Source organism: Anas acuta, chromosome 29 (genome assembly GCF_963932015.1).
Source record: "Anas acuta chromosome 29, bAnaAcu1.1, whole genome shotgun sequence".
NCBI classification, from domain to species: Eukaryota; Metazoa; Chordata; class Aves; order Anseriformes; family Anatidae; genus Anas; species Anas acuta.
The window spans coordinates 54,955-69,502 of NC_089007.1; positions in this window are offsets into that span (position 1 = coordinate 54,955).

The window sequence follows — 14,548 nt, forward strand, 5'->3', positions numbered from 1 at the left end:
AACTGGACCCTCCGGGTTCACTCTTTCACAGCAACCCTAAATATAGCCCTGGCCCGCCTGGCAGTCGACTGAAAACTCGGGCTCCAGAAAATGCGTTAAAAGCCTAATTCGCCCATCCAAAAGTGCCCCCAGAGGAAGGCTTTGGGTACAACTGAACTCCCCAGGGGAGCCTTAACGCAGCCCCACATGCAACTGGACCCTCCGTATTCGCTCTTTCACAGCAACTCTAAATATAGCCCTGGCCCGCCTGGAAGTCGACTGAAAACTCGGGCCCCAGAAAATGCGTTAAAAGCCTAATTCGCCCATCCAAAAGTGCCCCCAGAGGAAGGCTTTGGGTACAACTGAACTCTCCAGGGGAGCCTTAACGCAGCCCCACATGCAACTGGACCCTCCTTGTTCACTGTTTACGAGCAACCCTAAATATACCCCTAGCCAGCATGGCAGAAAACTGAAAACTCGGGCTCCAGAAAATGCGTTTCAAGCCCCATTCACCCATCCAGAAGTGCCCCCAAAGGAAGGCTTTGGGTACAAGTGAACTCCCCAGGGGAGCCTTTATGCAGCCCCACATGCAACTGGACCCTCCGGGTTCACTCTTTCACCGCAAGCCTAAATATAGCCCTAGCACGCCTGGCAGTCGACTGAAAGCTCGGGCCACAGAAAATGTGTTACGAGCCCCATTCGCCCATCCAAAAGTGCCTCCAAAGGAAGGCTTTGGGTACATCTGAACTCCCCAGGGGAGCCTTTATGCAGCCCCACATGCAACTGGACCCTCCGTGTTCGCTCTTTACAGCAACCCTAAATATAACCCTAGCCAGCATGGCAGAAGACTGAAAACTCGGGCCACAGAAAAAGCGTTTCAAGAACCTTTCGCCCATCCAGAAGTGCCCCCAAAGGAAGGCTTTGGGTACAAGTGAACTCCCCAGGGGAGCCTTTATGCAGCCCCACATGCAACTGGACCCTCCGTATTCGCTCTTTCACAGCAACCCTAAATATATCCCTGGCCCGCATGGCAGACGACTGAAAAATCGGGCCCCAGAAAACGTGCTACAAGCCCCATTTGACCATCCAAAAGTGCCCCCAAAGGAAGGCTTTGGGTACAACTGAACACCCCAGGGGAGCCTTTATGCAGGCCCATACGCAATTGAACCCCCAGTGTTCGCTGTTTACAAGCAACCTTAAATATAACACTAGCCAGCATGGCAGAAAACTGAAAACTCGGGCCACAGAAAAAGCGTTTCAAGCCCCTTTCGCCCATCCAGAAGTGGCCCCAAAGGAAGGCTTTGGGTACAAGTGAACTCCCCAGGGGAGCCTTTATGCAGCCGCACATGCAACTGGACCCTCCCTGTTCACTGTTTACAAGCAACCCTAAATATACCCCTAGCCAGCATGGCAGAAGACTGAAAACTCGGGCTCCAGAAAATGCGTTTCAAGCCCCATTCACCCATCCAGAAGTGCCCCCAAAGGAAGGCTTTGGGTACAACTGAACTCCCCAGGGGAGCCTTTATGCAGCCCCACATGCAACTGGACCCTCCGGGTTCACTCTTTCACAGCAACCCTAAATATAGCCCTGGCCCGCCTGGCACTCGACTGAAAACTCGGGCCCCAGAAAAACTCTTAAAAGCCTAATTCGTCCATCCAAAAGTGCTACCAGAGGAAGGCTTTGGGTACAAGTGAACTCCCCAGGGGAGCCTTTATGCAGGCCCATACGCAACTGGACCCCCCGTGTTCGCTGTTTACAAGCAACCCTAAATATAACACTAGCCAGCATGGCAGAAAACTGAAAACTCGGACCCCAGAAAAAGCGTTTCAAGCCCCATTCGCCCATCCAAAAGTGCCCCCAGAGGAAGGCTTTGGGTACAAGTGAACTCCCCAGGGGAGCCTTTATGCAGCCCCACATGCAACTGGACCCTCCTTGTTCACTGTTTACGAGCAACCCTAAATATACCCCTAGCCAGCATGGCAGAAGACTGAAAACTCGGGCTCCAGAAAATGCGTTTCAAGCCCCATTCACCCATCCAAAAGTGCCCCCAGAGGAAGGCTTTGGGTACAAGTGAACTCCCCAGGGGAGCCTTTATGCAGGCCCATACGCAACTGGACCCCCCGTGTTCGCTGTTTACAAGCAACCCTAAATATACCCCTAGCCACCATGGCAGAAGACTGAAAACTCGGGCTCCAGAAAATGCGTTTCAAGCCCCATTCACCCATCCAGAAGTGCCCCCAAAGGAAGGCTTTGGGTACAACTGAACTCCCCAGGGGAGCCTTTATGCAGCCCCACATGCAACTGGACCCTCCTTGTTCACTGTTTACAAGCAACCCTAAATATACCCCTAGCCACCATGGCAGAAGACTGAAAACTCGGGCTCCAGAAAATGCGTTTCAAGCCCCATTCACCCATCCAGAAGTGCCCCCAAAGGAAGGCTTTGGGTACAAGTGAACTCCCCAGGGGAGCCTTTATGCAGCCCCACATGCAACTGGACCCTCCGGGTTCACTCTTTCACCGCAAGCCTAAATATAGCCCTAGCACGCCTGGCAGTCGACTGAAAGCTCGGGCCACAGAAAATGTGTTACGAGCCCCATTCGCCCATCCAAAAGTGCCCCCAAAGGAAGGCTTTGGGTACATCTGAACTCCCCAGGGGAGCCTTTATGCAGCCCCACATGCAACTGGACCCTCCGTGTTCGCTCTTTACAGCAACACTAAATATAACCCTAGCCAGCATGGCAGAAGACTGAAAACTCGGGCCACAGAAAAAGCGTTTCAAGCCCCATTCGCCCATCCAGAAGTGCCCCCAAAGGAAGGCTTTGGGTACAAGTGAACTCCCCAGGGGAGCCTTTATGCAGCCCCACATGCAACTGGACCCTCCGTATTCGCTCTTTCACAGCAACCCTAAATATAACCCTGGCCCGCATGGCAGACGATTGAAAAATCGGGCCCCAGAAAACGTGCTACAAGCCCCATTTGACCATCCAAAAGTGCCCCCAAAGGAAGGCTTTGGGTACAACTGAACTCCCCAGGGGAGCCTTTATGCAGGCCCATACGCAACTGGACCCCCCGTGTTCGCTGTTTACAAGCAACCCTAAATATAACACTAGCCAGCATGGCAGAAAACTGAAAACTCGGGCCACAGAAAAAGCGTTTCAAGCCCCATTCACCCATCCAGAAGTGCCCCCAAGGAAGGCTTTGGGTACAACTGAACTCCCCAGGGGAGCCTTTATGCAGCCCCACATGCAACTGGACCCTCCGGGTTCACTCTTTCACAGCAACCCTAAATATAGCCCTGGCCCGCCTGGCAGTCGACTGAAAACTCGGGCCCCAGAAAATGCATTAAAAGCCTAATTCGCCCATCCAAAAGTGCCCCCAGAGGAAGGCTTTGGGTACAACTGAACTCCCCAGGGGAGCCTTAACGCAGCCCCACATGCAACTGGACCCTCCTTGTTCACTGTTTACGAGCAACCCTAAATATACCCCTAGCCACCATGGCAGAAGACTGAAAACTCGGGCTCCAGAAAATGCGTTTCAAGCCCCATTCACCCATCCAGAAGTGCCCCCAAAGGAAGGCTTTGGGTACAACTGAACTCCCCAGGGGAGCCTTTATGCAGCCCCACATGCAACTGGACCCTCCTTGTTCACTGTTTACGAGCAACCCTAAATATACCCCTAGCCACCATGGCAGAACACTGAAAACTCGGGCTCCAGAAAATGCGTTTCAAGCCCCATTCACCCATCCAGAAGTGCCCGCAAAGGAAGGCTTTGGGTACAAGTGAACTCCCCAGGGGAGCCTTTATGCAGCCCCACATGCAACTGGACCCTCCGGGTTCACTCTTTCACCGCAAGCCTAAATATAGCCCTGGCCCGCCTGGCAGTCAACTGAAAACTGGAGCCCCAGAAAATGCGTTAAAAGCCTAATTCGCCCATCCAAAAGTGCTACCAGAGGAAGGCTTTGGGTACAAGTGAACTCCCCAGGGGAGCCTTTACGCAGCCCCACATGCAACTGGACCCTCCTTGTTCACTGTTTACGAGCAACCCTAAATATACCCCTAGCCACCATGGCAGAAGACTGAAAACTCGGGCTCCAGAAAATGCGTTTCAAGCCCCATTCACCCATGCAGAAGTGCCCCCAAAGGAAGGCTTTGGGTACAACTGAACTCCCCAGGGGAGCCTTTATGCAGGCCCATACGCAACTGGACCCCCCGTGTTCGCTGTTTACAAGCAACCCTAAATATAACACTAGCCAGCATGGCAGAAAACTGAAAACTCGGGCCACAGAAAAAGCGTTTCAAGCCCCATTCACCCATCCAAAAGTGCACCCAAAGGAAGGCTTTAGGTACAACTGAACTCCCCAGGGGAGCCTTTACGCAGCCCCACATGCAACTGGACCCTCCTTGTTCACTGTTTACGAGCAACCCTAAATATACCCCTAGCCAGCATGGCAGAAGACTGAAAACTCGGGCTCCAGAAAATGCGTTTCAAGCCCCATTCACCCATCCAGAAGTGCCCCCAAAGGAAGGCTTTGGGTACAAGTGAACTCCCCAGGGGAGCCTTTATGCAGCCCCACATGCAACTGGACCCTCCGGGTTCACTCTTTCACCGCAAGCCTAAATATAGCCCTAGCACGCCTGGCAGTCGACTGAAAGCTCGGGCCACAGAAAATGTGATACGAGCCCCATTCGCCCATCCAAAAGTGCCCCCAAAAGGAAGGCTTTGGGTACATCTGAACTCCCCAGGGGAGCCTTTACGCAGCCCCACATGCAACTGGACCCTCCGTGTTCGCTCTTTACAGCAACCCTAAATATAACCCTAGCCAGCATGGCAGAAGACTGAAAACTCGGGCCACAGAAAAAGCGTTTCAAGCCCCTTTCGCCCATCCAGAAGTGCCCCCAAAGGAAGGCTTTGGGTACACCTGAACTCCCCAGGGGAGCCTTTATGCAGCCCCACATGGAACTGGACCCTCCGGGTTCACTATTTCACAGCAACCCTAAGTATAGCCCTGGCCCGCCTGGCAGTCGACTGAAAACTCGGGCCAAGAAAAAGCGTTAAAAGCCTAATTCGCCAATCAAAAAGTGCCCCCAGAGGAAGGCTTTGGGTACAAGTGAACTCCCCAGGGGAACCTTTACGCAGCCCCACATGCAACTGGACCCTCCTTGTTCACTGTTTACGAGCAACCCTAAATATACCCCTAGCCACCATGGCAGAAGACTGAAAACTCGGGCTCCAGAAAATGCATTTCAAGCCCCATTTACTCATCCAGAAGTGCCCCCAAAGGAAGGCTTTGGGTACAACTGAACTCCCCAGGGGAGCCTTTATGCAGGCCCATACGCAACTGGACCCCCCGTGTTCGCTGTTTACAAGCAACCCTAAATATAACACTAGCCAGTATGGCAGAAAACTGAAAACTCGGGCCACAGAAAAAGCGTTTCAAGCCCCTTTCGCCCATCCAGAAGTGCCCCCAAAGGAAGGCTTTGGGTACAAGTGAACTCCCCAGGGGAGCCTTTATGCAGCCCCACATGCAGCTGGACCCTCCTTGTTCACTGTTTACGAGCAACCCTAAATATACCCTTAGCCAGCATGGCAGAAAACTGAAAACTCGGGCTCCAGAAAATGCGTTTCAAGCCCCATTCACCCATCCAGAAGTGCCCCCAAAGGAAGGCTTTGGGTACAAGGGAACTCCCCAGGGGAGCCTTTATGCAGCCCCACATGCAACTGGACCCTCCGGGTTCACTCTTTCACCGCAAGCCTAAATATAGCCCTACCCAGCATGGCAGAAGACTGAGAACTCGGGCCACAGAAAAAGCGTTTCAAGCCCCATTCACCCATCCAGAAGTGCCCCCAAAGGAAGGCTTTGGGTACAACTGAACTCCCCAGGGGAGCCTTTATGCAGCCCCACATGCAACTGGACCCTCCGGGTTCACTCTTTCACAGCAACCCTAAATATAGCCCTGGCCCGCCTGGCAGTCGACTGAAAACTCGGGCCCCAGAAAATGCATTAAAAGCCTAATTCGCCCATCCAAAAGTGCCCCCAGAGGAAGGCTTTGGGTACAACTGAACTCCCCAGGGGAGCCTTTATGCAGCCCCACATGCAACTGGACCCTCCTTGTTCACTGTTTACGAGCAACCCTAAATATACCCCTAGCCAGCATGGCTGAAGACTGAAAACTCGGGCTCCAGAAAATGCGTTTCAAGCCCCATTCACCCATCCAAAAGTGCCCCCAGAGGAAGGCTTTGGGTACAAGTGAACTCCCCAGGGGAGCCTTTATGCAGGCCCATACGCAACTGGACCCCCCGTGTTCGCTGTTTACAAGCAACCCTAAATATAACACTAGCCAGCATGGCAGAAGACTGAAAACTCGGGCTCCAGAAAATGCGTTTCAAGCCCCATTCACCCATCCAGAAGTGCCCCCAAAGGAAGGCTTTGGGTACAACTGAACTCCCCAGGGGAGCCTTTATGCAGCCCCACATGCAACTGGACCCTCCGGGTTCACTCTTTCACAGCAACCCTAAATATAGCCCTGGCCCGCCTGGCAGTCGACTGAAAACTCGGGCTCCAGAAAATGCGTTAAAAGCCTAATTCGCCCATCCAAAAGTGCCCCCAGAGGAAGGCTTTGGGTACAACTGAACTCCCCAGGGGAGCCTTAACGCAGCCCCACATGCAACTGGACCCTCCGTATTCGCTCTTTCACAGCAACTCTAAATATAGCCCTGGCCCGCCTGGAAGTCGACTGAAAACTCGGGCCCCAGAAAATGCGTTAAAAGCCTAATTCGCCCATCCAAAAGTGCCCCCAGAGGAAGGCTTTGGGTACAACTGAACTCTCCAGGGGAGCCTTAACGCAGCCCCACATGCAACTGGACCCTCCTTGTTCACTGTTTACGAGCAACCCTAAATATACCCCTAGCCAGCATGGCAGAAAACTGAAAACTCGGGCTCCAGAAAATGCGTTTCAAGCCCCATTCACCCATCCAGAAGTGCCCCCAAAGGAAGGCTTTGGGTACAAGTGAACTCCCCAGGGGAGCCTTTATGCAGCCCCACATGCAACTGGACCCTCCGGGTTCACTCTTTCACCGCAAGCCTAAATATAGCCCTAGCACGCCTGGCAGTCGACTGAAAGCTCGGGCCACAGAAAATGTGTTACGAGCCCCATTCGCCCATCCAAAAGTGCCCCCACAGGAAGGCTTTGGGTACATCTGAACTCCCCAGGGGAGCCTTTATGCAGCCCCACATGCAACTGGACCCTCCGTGTTCGCTCTTTACAGCAACCCTAAATATAACCCTAGCCAGCATGGCAGAAGACTGAAAACTCGGGCCACAGAAAAAGCGTTTCAAGAACCTTTCGCCCATCCAGAAGTGCCCCCAAAGGAAGGCTTTGGGTACAAGTGAACTCCCCAGGGGAGCCTTTATGCAGCCCCACATGCAACTGGACCCTCCGTATTCGCTCTTTCACAGCAACCCTAAATATAGCCCTGGCCCGCATGGCAGACGACTGAAAAATCGGGCCCCAGAAAACGTGCTACAAGCCCCATTTGACCATCCAAAAGTGCCCCCAAAGGAAGGCTTTGGGTACAACTGAACACCCCAGGGGAGCCTTTATGCAGGCCCATACGCAATTGAACCCCCAGTGTTCGCTGTTTACAAGCAACCTTAAATATAACACTAGCCAGCATGGCAGAAAACTGAAAACTCGGGCCACAGAAAAAGCGTTTCAAGCCCCTTTCGCCCATCCAGAAGTGGCCCCAAAGGAAGGCTTTGGGTACAAGTGAACTCCCCAGGGGAGCCTTTATGCAGCCGCACATGCAACTGGACCCTCCTTGTTCACTGTTTACGAGCAACCCTAAATATACCCCTAGCCAGCATGGCAGAAGACTGAAAACTCGGGCTCCAGAAAATGCGTTTCAAGCCCCATTCACCCATCCAGAAGTGCCCCCAAAGGAAGGCTTTGGGTACAACTGAACTCCCCAGGGGAGCCTTTATGCAGCCCCACATGCAACTGGACCCTCCGGGTTCACTCTTTCACAGCAACCCTAAATATATCCCTGGCCCGCCTGGTAGTCGACTGAAAACTCGGGCCACAGAAAATGCGTTAAAAGCCTAATTCGCCCATCCAAAAGTGCCCCCAGAGGAAGGCTTTGGGTACAACTGAACTCCCCAGGGGAGCCTTTATGCAGCCCCACATGCAACTGGACCCTCCTTGTTCACTGTTTACGAGTAACCCTAAATATACCCCTAGCCACCATGGCAGAAGACTGAAAATTCGGGCTCCAGAAAATGCGTTTCAAGCCCCATTCACCCATCCAGAAGTGCCCCCAAAGGAAGGCTTTGGGTACAACTGAACTCCCCAGGGGAGCCTTTATGCAGCCCCACATGCAACTGGACCCTCCGTGTTCGCTCTTTACAGCAACCCTAAATATAACCCTAGCCAGCATGGCAGAAGACTGAAAACTCGGGCCACAGAAAAAGCATTTCTAGCCCCTTTCGCCCATCCAGAAGTGCCCCCAAAGGAAGGCTTTGGGTACAAGTGAACTCCCCAGGGGAGCCTTTATGCAGCCCCACATGCAACTGGACCCTCCGTATTCGCTCTTTCACAGCAACCCTAAATATAGCCCTGGCCCGCCTGGCAGTCGACTGAAAACTCGGGCCCCAGAAAAACTGTTAAAAGCCTAATTCGTCCATCCAAAAGTACCCCCAGAGGAAGGCTTTGGGTACAACTGAACTCCCCAGGGGAGCCTTTATGCAGCCCCACATGCAACTGGACCCTCCGGGTTCACTCTTTCACCGCAAGCCTAAATATAACCCTCGGCGCAATGGGAGAAGACTGAAAAAGCGGGCCTCAGAAAATGCATTGCGATTCCCCTTAGACCATGCAAAAGTGCCCCCAAAGGAAGGCTTTGGGTACAAGTGAACTCCCCAGGGGAGCCTTTATGCAGCCCCACATGCAACTGGACCCTCCGGGTTCACTCTTTCACCGCAAGCCTAAATATAGCCCTCGGCGCAATGGGAGAAGACTGAAAAAGCGGGCCTCAGAAAATGCATTGCGATTCCCCTTGGACCATGCAAAAGTGCCCCCAAAGGAAGGCTTTGGGTACAAGTGAACTCCCCAGGGGAGCCTTTATGCAGCCCCACATGCAACTGGACCCTCCGGGTTCACTCTTTCACAGCAACCCTAAATATAGCCCTGGCCTGCCTGGCAGTCGACTGAAAACTCGGGCTCCAGAAAATGCGTTAAAAGCCTAATTCGCCCATCCAAAAGTGCCCCCAGAGGAAGGCTTTGGGTACAAGTGAACTCCCCAGGGGAGCCTTAACGCAGCCCCACATGCAACTGGACCCTCCGTATTCGCTCTTTCACAGCAACCCTAAATATAGCCCTGGCCCGCCTGGCAGTCGACTGAAAACTCGGGCCCCAGAAAATGCGTTAAAAGCCTAATTCGCCCATCCAAAAGTGCCCCCAGAGGAAGGCTTTGGGTACAAGTGAACTCCCCAGGGGAGCCTTTACGCAGCCCCACATGCAACTGGACCCTCCTTGTTCACTGTTTACGAGCAACCCTAAATATACCCCTAGCCACCATGGCAGAAGACTGAAAACTCGGGCTCCAGAAAATGCGTTTCAAGCCCCATTCACCCATCCAGAAGTGCCCCCAAAGGAAGGCTTTGGGTACAACTGAACTCCCCAGGGGAGCCTTTATGCAGGCCCATACGCAACTGGACCCCCCGTGTTCGCTGTTTACAAGCAACCCTAAATATAACACTAGCCAGTATGGCAGAAAACTGAAAACTCAGGCCAGAGAAAAAGCGTTTCAAGCCCCATTCACCCATCCAGAAGTGCCCCCAAAGGAAGGCTTTGGGTACAACTGAACTCTCCAGGGGAGCCTTAACGCAGCCCCACATGCAACTGGACCCTCCTTGTTCACTGTTTACGAGCAACCCTAAATATACCCCTAGCCACCATGGCAGAAGACTGAAAACTTGGGCTCCAGAAAATGTGTTTCAAGCCCCATTCACCCATCCAGAAGTGCCCCCAAAGGAAGGCTTTGGGTACAACTGAACTCCCCAGGGGAGCCTTTATGCAGCCCCACATGCAACTGGACCCTCCTGGTTCACTCTTTCACCGCAAGCCTAAATATAGCCCTAGCACGCCTGGCAGTCGACTGAAAGATCGGGCCACAGAAAATGTGTTACGAGCCCCATTCACCCATCCAAAAGTGCCCCCAAAGGAAGGCTTTGGGTACAACTGAACTCCCCAGGGGAGCCTTTATGCAGGCCCATACGCAACTGGACCCCCCGTGTTCGCTGTTTACAAGCAACCCTAAATATAACACTAGCCAGCATGGCAGAAAACTGAAAACTCGGGCCACAGAAAAAGCGTTTCAAGCCCCTTTCGCCCATCCAGAAGTGCCCCCAAAGGAAGGCTTTAGGTACAACTGAACTCCCCAGGGGAGCCTTTATGCAGCCCCACATGCAGCTGGACCCTCCTTGTTCACTGTTTACGAGCAACCCTAAATATACCCCTAGCCAGCATGGCAGAAAACTGAAAACTCGGGCTCCAGAAAATGCGTTTCAAGCCCCATTCACCCATCCAGAAGTGCCCCCAAAGGAAGGCTTTGGGTACAAGTGAACTCCCCAGGGGAGCCTTTATGCAGCCCCACATGCAACTGGACCCTCCAGGTTCACTCTTTCACAGCAACCCTAAATATAGCCCTGGCCCGCCTGGCAGTCGACTGAAAACTCGGGCCCCAGAAAATGCGTTAAAAGCCTAATTCGCCCATCCAAAAGTGCCCCCAGAGGAAGGCTTTGGGTACAAGTGAACTCCCCAGGGGAGCCTTTACGCAGCCCCACATGCAACTGGACCCTCCGGGTTCACTCTTTCACCGCAAGACTAAATATACCCCTAGCCACCATGGCAGAAGACTGAAAACTCGGGCTCCAGAAAATGCGTTTCAAGCCCCATTCACCCATCCAGAAGTGCCCCCAAAGGAAGGCTTTGGGTACAACTGAACTCCCCAGGGGAGCCTTTATGCAGCCCCACATGCAACTGGACCCTCCGGGTTCACTCTTTCACCGCAAGCCTAAATATAGCCCTACCCAGCATGGCAGAAGACTGAGAACTCGGGCCACAGAAAAAGCGTTTCAAGCCCCATTCACCAATCCAGAAGTGCCCCCAAAGGAAGGCTTTGGGTACAAGTGAACTCCCCAGGGGAGCCTTTATGCAGCCCCACATGCAACTGGACCCTCCGGGTTCACTCTTTCACAGCAACCCTAAATATAGCCCTGGCCCGCCTGGCAGTCGACTGAAAACTCGGGCCCCAGAAAATGCATTAAAGGCCTAATTCGCCCATCCAAAAGTGCCCCCAGAGGAAGGCTTTGGGTACAACTGAACTCCCCAGGGGAGCCTTTATGCAGCCCCACATGCAACTGGACCCTCCGGGTTCACTCTTTCACAGCAGCCCTAAATATAGCCCTGGCCCGCCTGGCAGTCGACTGAAAACTCGGGCCCCAGAAAAACTCTTAAAAGCCTAATTCGTCCATCCAAAAGTGCTACCAGAGGAAGGCTTTGGGTACAAGTGAACTCCCCAGGGGAGCCTTTATGCAGGCCCATACGCAACTGGACCCCCCGTGTTCGCTGTTTACAAGCAACCCTAAATATAACACTAGCCAGCATGGCAGAAAACTGAAAACTCGGGCCACAGAAAAAGCGTTTCAAGCCCCATTCACCCATCCAGAAGTGCCCCCAAGGAAGGCTTTGGGTACAACTGAACTCCCCAGGGGAGCCTTTATGCAGCCCCACATGCAACTGGACCCTCCGGGTTCACTCTTTCACAGCAACCCTAAATATAGCCCTGGCCCGCCTGGCAGTCGACTGAAAACTCGAGCCCCAGAAAATGCGTTAAAAGCCTAATTCGCCCATCCAAAAGTGCCCCCAGAGGAAGGCTTTGGGTACAAGTGAACTCCCCAGGGGAGCCTTTATGCAGCCCCACATGCAACTGGACCCTCCTTGTTCACTGTTTACGAGCAACCCTAAATATACCCCTAGCCACCATGGCAGAAGACTGAAAACTCGGGCTCCAGAAAATGCGTTTCAAGCCCCATTCACCCATCCAGAAGTGCCCCCAAAGGAAGGCTTTGGGTCCAACTGAACTCCCCAGGGGAGCCTTTATGCAGCCCCACATGCAACTGGACCCTCCTTGTTCACTGTTTACGAGCAACCCTAAATATACCCCTAGCCACCATGGCAGAAGACTGAAAACTCAGGCCAGAGAAAAAGCGTTTCAAGCCCCATTCACCCATCCAGAAGTGCCCCCAAAGGAAGGCTTTGGGTACAACTGAACTCTCCAGGGGAGCCTTAACGCAGCCCCACATGCAACTGGACCCTCCTTGTTCACTGTTTACGAGCAACCCTAAATATACCCCTAGCCACCATGGCAGAAGACTGAAAACTTGGGCTCCAGAAAATGTGTTTCAAGCCCCATTCACCCATCCAGAAGTGCCCCCAAAGGAAGGCTTTGGGTACAACTGAACTCCCCAGGGGAGCCTTTATGCAGCCCCACATGCAACTGGACCCTCCGGGTTCACTCTTTCACCGCAAGCCTAAATATAGCCCTAGCACGCCTGGCAGTCGACTGAAAGCTCGGGCCACAGAAAATGTGTTACGAGCCCCATTCGCCCATCCAAAAGTGCCCCCAAAGGAAGGCTTTGGGTACAACTGAACTCCCCAGGGGAGCCTTTATGCAGGCCCATACGCAACTGGACCCCCCGTGTTCGCTGTTTACAAGCAACCCTAAATATAACACTAGCCAGTATGGCAGAAAACTGAAAACTCAGGCCAGAGAAAAAGCGTTTCAAGCCCCATTCACCCATCCAGAAGTGCCCCCAAAGGAAGGCTTTGGGTACAACTGAACTCTCCAGGGGAGCCTTAACGCAGCCCCACATGCAACTGGACCCTCCTTGTTCACTGTTTACGAGCAACCCTAAATATACCCTTAGCCACCATGGCAGAAGACTGAAAACTTGGGCTCCAGAAAATGTGTTTCAAGCCCCATTCACCCATCCAGAAGTGCCCCCAAAGGAAGGCTTTGGGTACAACTGAACTCCCCAGGGGAGCCTTTATGCAGCCCCACATGCAACTGGACCCTCCGGGTTCACTCTTTCACCGCAAGCCTAAATATAGCCCTAGCACGCCTGGCAGTCGACTGAAAGCTCAGGCCACAGAAAATGTGTTACGAGCCCCATTCGCCCATCCAAAAGTGCCCCCAAAGGAAGGCTTTGGGTACAACTGAACTCCCCAGGGGAGCCTTTATGCAGGCCCATACGCAACTGGACCCCCCGTGTTCGCTGTTTACAAGCAACCCTAAATATAACACTAGCCAGCATGGCAGAAAACTGAAAACTCGGGCCACAGAAAAAGCGTTTCAAGCCCCTTTCGCCCATCCAGAAGTGCCCCCAAAGGAAGGCTTTAGGTACAACTGAACTCCCCAGGGGAGCCTTTATGCAGCCCCACATGCAGCTGGACCCTCCTTGTTCACTGTTTACGAGCAACCCTAAATATACCCCTAGCCAGCATGGCAGAAAACTGAAAACTCGGGCTCCAGAAAATGCGTTTCAAGCCCCATTCACCCATCCAGAAGTGCCCCCAAAGGAAGGCTTTGGGTACAAGTGAACTCCCCAGGGGAGCCTTTATGCAGCCCCACATGCAACTGGACCCTCCGGGTTCACTCTTTCACAGCAACCCTAAATATAGCCCTGGCCCGCCTGGCAGTCGACTGAAAACTCGGGCCCCAGAAAGTGCGTTAAAAGCCTAATTCGCCCATCCAGAAGTGCCCCCAGAGGAAGGCTTTGGGTACAAGTGAACTCCCCAGGGGAGCCTTTACGCAGCCCCACATGCAACTGGACCCTCCGGGTTCACTCTTTCACCGCAAGACTAAATATACCCCTAGCCACCATGGCAGAAGACTGAAAACTCGGGCTCCAGAAAATGTGTTTCAAGCCCCATTCACCCATCCAGAAGTGCCCCCAAAGGAAGGCTTTGGGTACAACTGAACTCCCCAGGGGAGCCTTTATGCAGCCCCACATGCAACTGGACCCTCCGGGTTCACTCTTTCACCGCAAGCCTAAATATAGCCCTACCCAGCATGGCAGAAGACTGAGAACTCGGGCCACAGAAAAAGCGTTTCAAGCCCCATTCACCAATCCAGAAGTGCCCCCAAAGGAAGGCTTTGGGTACAAGTGAACTCCCCAGGGGAGCCTTTATGCAGCCCCACATGCAACTGGACCCTCCGGGTTCACTCTTTCACAGCAACCCTAAATATAGCCCTGGCCCGCCTGGCAGTCGACTGAAAACTCGGGCCCCAGAAAATGCATTAAAGGCCTAATTCGCCCATCCAAAAGTGCCCCCAGAGGAAGGCTTTGGGTACAACTGAACTCCCCAGGGGAGCCTTTATGCAGCCCCACATGCAACTGGACCCTCCGGGTTCACTCTTTCACAGCAGCCCTAAATATAGCCCTGGCCCGCCTGGCAGTCGACTGAAAACTCGGGCCCCAGAAAAACTCTTAAAAGCCTAATTCGTCCA